We start from the raw sequence: 6,476 nt of genomic DNA on the forward strand, positions 1-6,476 counted from the left end.
TCCTTGGCATATGTTTTTTTTAAACTCTAGACATCACAATCCTGAGTTCAATGACTATATTGCACCAGTATCAGAGGTATTTTTGGTTTACAGACCAACATGAAAATCAGGAAAAAAGTTCTTGCAACTGCTAAGGAACTGGAGATTGAAACCAATGCAAAAGCTGCGCAGAAAAGGAAAAAGGGAAAGCAGCAGTTCAAATCATTGAAATAAGCATATATTGGCAGCAAGGGAAAAACAGCAGGGTAGAGAAAGAAAACAGCTCCACGAAATTCACAGGAGATTGATAATAGCAGGACAAAAAAAGGGAATAATAACGTTCCAAGCAGGCTCAGAAAGAAGTGCGAGGGTCCCATCTTTCTTTAATGGTCATAACTGTGCATCATTTCCTTTGAAGTGTAGGGTTGATTCTCTGACCATCTGTCTCCATGACTTTGAGCAGAGAACGATAGTTGAGCAGTCTCTTCCCACAAAAAGCTGGCACAAGCCTGCTGTTTTCCGCTCTGGCAGCGTGGAAACGAGAGAGTGGTCCTCACAAGAAAAAAAATAAATCCATGCTAGCAGAGGATGGTTTCGATCCATCGACCTCTGGGTTATGGGCCCAGCACGCTTCCTCTGCACCACTCTGCTTCCTGTTCAAAATGCTGTGGTTATGCAGATCAGGAGCCTTCAGAGGAGTGGCATGGGATCGCTGGAGCTATTCTGGCAGGGCTCTCACCTCATTTGCCTAAGAATGTCACAAGGCATGCTGGGTACAGAAAATCTTCGCCTTCCCCTCTCACAGTCAGTCATAGGGGAAAGTCAAGGCCCTCTCAGTCACTAGCCATGTCACGCCTTTGTCAAGACAGAAGCACCCCCACCCGCTCCTTCTCTGTGATCCTGCGCTACCATGCTCAGGTTTTGGCCTTACCTGGGAGCCAGAGGTGCACCTGGTGAGGGCGAGCGTTTGGGAGCGTTCGGGACGTGAGTGGACTTAGGACTGGAAGTTCTGTCCATTCGAAGCAGCCAACCTTCCTGCTGCAGACAGAGGCTGTTCCCTTGGGTTTCTTTCACCTTGCTCTCGGATAAATTTGGTTGTATGCTGCAGTTGCCTGCGATGACTACAAGGTGGCGCTGCTTTCAGGTAAGAGCACAAATATGCAGAAAATGTTGGGGACTTTTGCCACATTTATCGGTGGTGGGTCTCGCACATTTTTTCCAGGGGAGAGATATTGACCTGAAACACTTTTTACTGCAGAGATGCTGCAGTTCTAAAGGCTGGTCGGGCAGAAGGGCTTAGCCGTTTCATTGCCTGCCCCCCTGCAGCCCATTTATTACCAGCAGTTGAGAGTGGTGACTGCTGTTTGTAAAATATAAAAATTTCAGGACATAGAAAGTCGCAGACGGGGCTTTTGGGATGCCTGCCTATGTCTTTGTTTATTATTTATCTAATAGCTGAGTAATCTGGTCAAGATATTTCTCTTTTTTTTAACATATTGCGTTAGAATAGCTACAGCTTGCTTAATGTATAAATATTAGCACTGCGTTGGCCAGGAATCGAACCCGGGTCAGCTGCTTGGAAGGCAGCTATGCTCACCACTATACCACCAACGCTCCGTGGCATATGTTTTTTTTAAACTCTAGACATCTCAACCCTGAGTTCAATGACTATATTGCACCAGTATCAGAGGTATTTTTGGTTTACAGACCAACATGAAAATCAGGAAAAAAGTTCTTGCAACTGCTAAGGAACTGGAGATTGAAACCAATGCAAAAGCTGCGCAGAAAAGGAGAAAGGGAAAGCAGCAGTTCAAATCATTGAAATAAGCATATATTGGCAGCAAGGGAAAAACAGCAGGGTAGAGAAAGAAAACAGCTCCACGAAATTCACAGGAGATTGATAATAGCAGGACAAAAAAAGGGAATAATAACGTTCCAAGCAGGCTCAGAAAGAAGGGCGAGGGTCCCATCTTTCGTTAATGGTCATAACTGTGCATCATTTCCTTTGAAGTGTACGGTTGATTCTCTGACCATCTGTCTCCCTGACTTTGAGCAGAGACCGATAGTTGAGCAGTCTCTTCCCACAAAAAGCTGGCACAAGCCTGCTGTTTTCCGCTCTGGCAGCGTGGAAACGAGAGAGTGGTCCTCACAAGAAAAAAAATCAATCCATGCTAGCAGAGGATGGTTTCGATCCATCGACCTCTGGGTTATGGGCCCAGCACGCTTCCGCTGCGCCACTCTGATTCCTGCTCAAAATGCTGTGGTTATGCAGATCAGGAGCCTTCAGAGGAGTGGCATGGGATCGCTGGAGCTATTCTGGCAGGGCTCTCACCTCATTTGCCTAAGAATGTCACAAGGCATGCTGGGTGCAGAAAATCTTCGCCTTCCCCTCTCACAGTCAGTCATAGGGGAAAGTCAAGGCCCTCTCAGTCACTAGCCATGTCACGCCTTTGTCAAGACAGAAGCACCCCCACCCGCTCCTTCTCTGTGATCCTGCGCTACCATGCTCAGGTTTTGGCCTTACCTGGGAGCCAGAGGTGCACCCTGTGAGGGCTTGCCCGGTATGAGCGTTTGGGAGCGTTCGGGACGTGAGTGGACTTAGGACTGGAAGTTCTGTCCATTCGAAGCAGCCAACCTTCCTGCTGCAGACAGGGGCTGTTCCCTTGGGTTTCTTTCACCTTGCTCTCGGATAAATTTGGTTGTATGATGCAGTTGCCTGCGATGACTACAAGGTGGCGCTGCTTTCAGGTAAGAGCACAAATATGCAGAAAATGTTGGGGACTTTTGCCACATTTATCGGTGGTGGGTCTCGCACATTTTTTCCAGGGGAGAGATATTGACCTGAAACAATTTTTACTGCAGAGATGCTGCAGTTCTAAAGGCTGGTCGGGCAGAAGGGCTTAGCCGTTTCATTGCCTGCCCCCCTGCAGCCCATTTATTACCAGCAGTGGTGAGTGGTGACTGCTGTTTGTAAAATATAAACATTTCAGGACATAGAAAGTCGCAGACGGGGCTTTTGGGATGCCTGCCTATGTCTTTGTTTATAATTTATCTAATAGCTGAGTAATCTGGTCAAGATATTTCTCTTTTTTTTAACATATTGCGTTAGAATAGCTACAGCTTGCTTAATGTATAAATATTAGCAATGCGTTGGCCGGGAATCGAACCCGGGTCAACTGCTTGGAAGGCAGCTATGCTCACCACTATACCACCAACGCTCCTTGGCATATGTTTTTTTTAAACTCTAGACATCACAATCCTGAGTTCAATGACTATATTGCACCAGTATCAGAGGTATTTTTGGTTTACAGACCAACATGAAAATCAGGAAAAAAGTTCTTGCAACTGCTAAGGAACTGGAGATTGAAACCAATGCAAAAGCTGCGCAGAAAAGGAAAAAGGGAAAGCAGCAGTTCAAATCATTGAAATAAGCATATATTGGCAGCAAGGGAAAAACAGCAGGGTAGAGAAAGAAAACAGCTCCACGAAATTCACAGGAGATTGATAATAGCAGGACAAAAAAAGGGAATAATAACGTTCCAAGCAGGCTCAGAAAGAAGTGCGAGGGTCCCATCTTTCTTTAATGGTCATAACTGTGCATCATTTCCTTTGAAGTGTAGGGTTGATTCTCTGACCATCTGTCTCCATGACTTTGAGCAGAGAACGATAGTTGAGCAGTCTCTTCCCACAAAAAGCTGGCACAAGCCTGCTGTTTTCCGCTCTGGCAGCGTGGAAACGAGAGAGTGGTCCTCACAAGAAAAAAAATAAATCCATGCTAGCAGAGGATGGTTTCGATCCATCGACCTCTGGGTTATGGGCCCAGCACGCTTCCTCTGCACCACTCTGCTTCCTGTTCAAAATGCTGTGGTTATGCAGATCAGGAGCCTTCAGAGGAGTGGCATGGGATCGCTGGAGCTATTCTGGCAGGGCTCTCACCTCATTTGCCTAAGAATGTCACAAGGCATGCTGGGTACAGAAAATCTTCGCCTTCCCCTCTCACAGTCAGTCATAGGGGAAAGTCAAGGCCCTCTCAGTCACTAGCCATGTCACGCCTTTGTCAAGACAGAAGCACCCCCACCCGCTCCTTCTCTGTGATCCTGCGCTACCATGCTCAGGTTTTGGCCTTACCTGGGAGCCAGAGGTGCACCTGGTGAGGGCGAGCGTTTGGGAGCGTTCGGGACGTGAGTGGACTTAGGACTGGAAGTTCTGTCCATTCGAAGCAGCCAACCTTCCTGCTGCAGACAGAGGCTGTTCCCTTGGGTTTCTTTCACCTTGCTCTCGGATAAATTTGGTTGTATGCTGCAGTTGCCTGCGATGACTACAAGGTGGCGCTGCTTTCAGGTAAGAGCACAAATATGCAGAAAATGTTGGGGACTTTTGCCACATTTATCGGTGGTGGGTCTCGCACATTTTTTCCAGGGGAGAGATATTGACCTGAAACACTTTTTACTGCAGAGATGCTGCAGTTCTAAAGGCTGGTCGGGCAGAAGGGCTTAGCCGTTTCATTGCCTGCCCCCCTGCAGCCCATTTATTACCAGCAGTTGAGAGTGGTGACTGCTGTTTGTAAAATATAAAAATTTCAGGACATAGAAAGTCGCAGACGGGGCTTTTGGGATGCCTGCCTATGTCTTTGTTTATTATTTATCTAATAGCTGAGTAATCTGGTCAAGATATTTCTCTTTTTTTTAACATATTGCGTTAGAATAGCTACAGCTTGCTTAATGTATAAATATTAGCACTGCGTTGGCCAGGAATCGAACCCGGGTCAGCTGCTTGGAAGGCAGCTATGCTCACCACTATACCACCAACGCTCCGTGGCATATGTTTTTTTTAAACTCTAGACATCTCAACCCTGAGTTCAATGACTATATTGCACCAGTATCAGAGGTATTTTTGGTTTACAGACCAACATGAAAATCAGGAAAAAAGTTCTTGCAACTGCTAAGGAACTGGAGATTGAAACCAATGCAAAAGCTGCGCAGAAAAGGAGAAAGGGAAAGCAGCAGTTCAAATCATTGAAATAAGCATATATTGGCAGCAAGGGAAAAACAGCAGGGTAGAGAAAGAAAACAGCTCCACGAAATTCACAGGAGATTGATAATAGCAGGACAAAAAAAGGGAATAATAACGTTCCAAGCAGGCTCAGAAAGAAGGGCGAGGGTCCCATCTTTCGTTAATGGTCATAACTGTGCATCATTTCCTTTGAAGTGTACGGTTGATTCTCTGACCATCTGTCTCCCTGACTTTGAGCAGAGACCGATAGTTGAGCAGTCTCTTCCCACAAAAAGCTGGCACAAGCCTGCTGTTTTCCGCTCTGGCAGCGTGGAAACGAGAGAGTGGTCCTCACAAGAAAAAAAATCAATCCATGCTAGCAGAGGATGGTTTCGATCCATCGACCTCTGGGTTATGGGCCCAGCACGCTTCCGCTGCGCCACTCTGATTCCTGCTCAAAATGCTGTGGTTATGCAGATCAGGAGCCTTCAGAGGAGTGGCATGGGATCGCTGGAGCTATTCTGGCAGGGCTCTCACCTCATTTGCCTAAGAATGTCACAAGGCATGCTGGGTGCAGAAAATCTTCACCTTCCCCTCTCACTGTCAGTCATAGGGGAAAGTCAAGGCCCTCTCAGTCACTAGCCATGTCACCCCTTTGTCAAGACAGAAGCACCCCCACACGCTCCTTCTCTGTGATCCTGCGCTACCATGCTCAGGTTTTGGCCTTACCTGGGAGCCTGAGGTGCACCCAGTGAGGGCTTGCCCAGTATGAGCGTTTGGGAGCGTTCGGGACGTGAGTGGACTTAGGACTGGAAGTTCTGTCCATTCGAAGCAGCCAACCTTCCTGGTGCAGACAGGGGCTGTTCCCTTGGGTTTCTTTCACCTTGCTCTCGGATAAATTTGGTTGTATGCTGCAGTTACCTGCGATGACTAAAAGGTGGTGCTGCTTTCAGGTAAGAGCACAAATATGCAGAAAATGTTGGGGACTTTTGCCACATTTATCGGTGGTGGGTCTCGCACATTTTTTCCAGGGGAGAGATATTGACCTGAAACACTTTTTACTGCAGAGATGCTGCAGTTCTAAAGGCTGGTCGGGCAGAAGGGCTTAGACGTTTCATTGCCTGCCCCCCTGCAGCCCATTTATTACCAGCAGTTGTGAGTGGTGACTGCTGTATGTAAAATATAAAAATTTCAGGACATAGAAAGTCGCAGACGGAGCTTTTGGGATGCCTGCCTATGTCTTTGTTTATTATTTATCTAATAGCTGAGTAATCTGGTTAAGATATTTCTCTTTTTTTTAACATATTGCGTTAGAATAGCTACAGCTTGCTTAATGTATAAATATCAGCACTGCGTTGGCCGGGAATCGAACCCGGGTCAACTGCTTGGAAGGCAGTTATGCTCACCACCATACCACCAACGCTCCATGGCATATGTTTTTTTTAAACTCTAGACATCACAACCCTGAGTTCAATGACTATATTGCACCAGTATCAGAGGTATTT

The 6,476-nt window shown here is 46.7% G+C and overlaps 1 non-coding gene across 1 annotated transcript; it reads right to left on the reverse strand.

Moving 5' to 3' along the window:
• Positions 1 to 3,125: 3,125 nt before the first annotated feature.
• TRNAG-UCC (transfer RNA glycine (anticodon UCC)) lies at positions 3,126 to 3,197 on the reverse strand. The gene has a single exon. It is a non-coding gene; the product is annotated as a tRNA-Gly (tRNA).
• Positions 3,198 to 6,476: the final 3,279 nt, after the last annotated feature.

Source organism: Pleurodeles waltl, unplaced genomic scaffold (genome assembly GCF_031143425.1).
Source record: "Pleurodeles waltl isolate 20211129_DDA unplaced genomic scaffold, aPleWal1.hap1.20221129 scaffold_69, whole genome shotgun sequence".
NCBI classification, from domain to species: Eukaryota; Metazoa; Chordata; class Amphibia; order Caudata; family Salamandridae; genus Pleurodeles; species Pleurodeles waltl.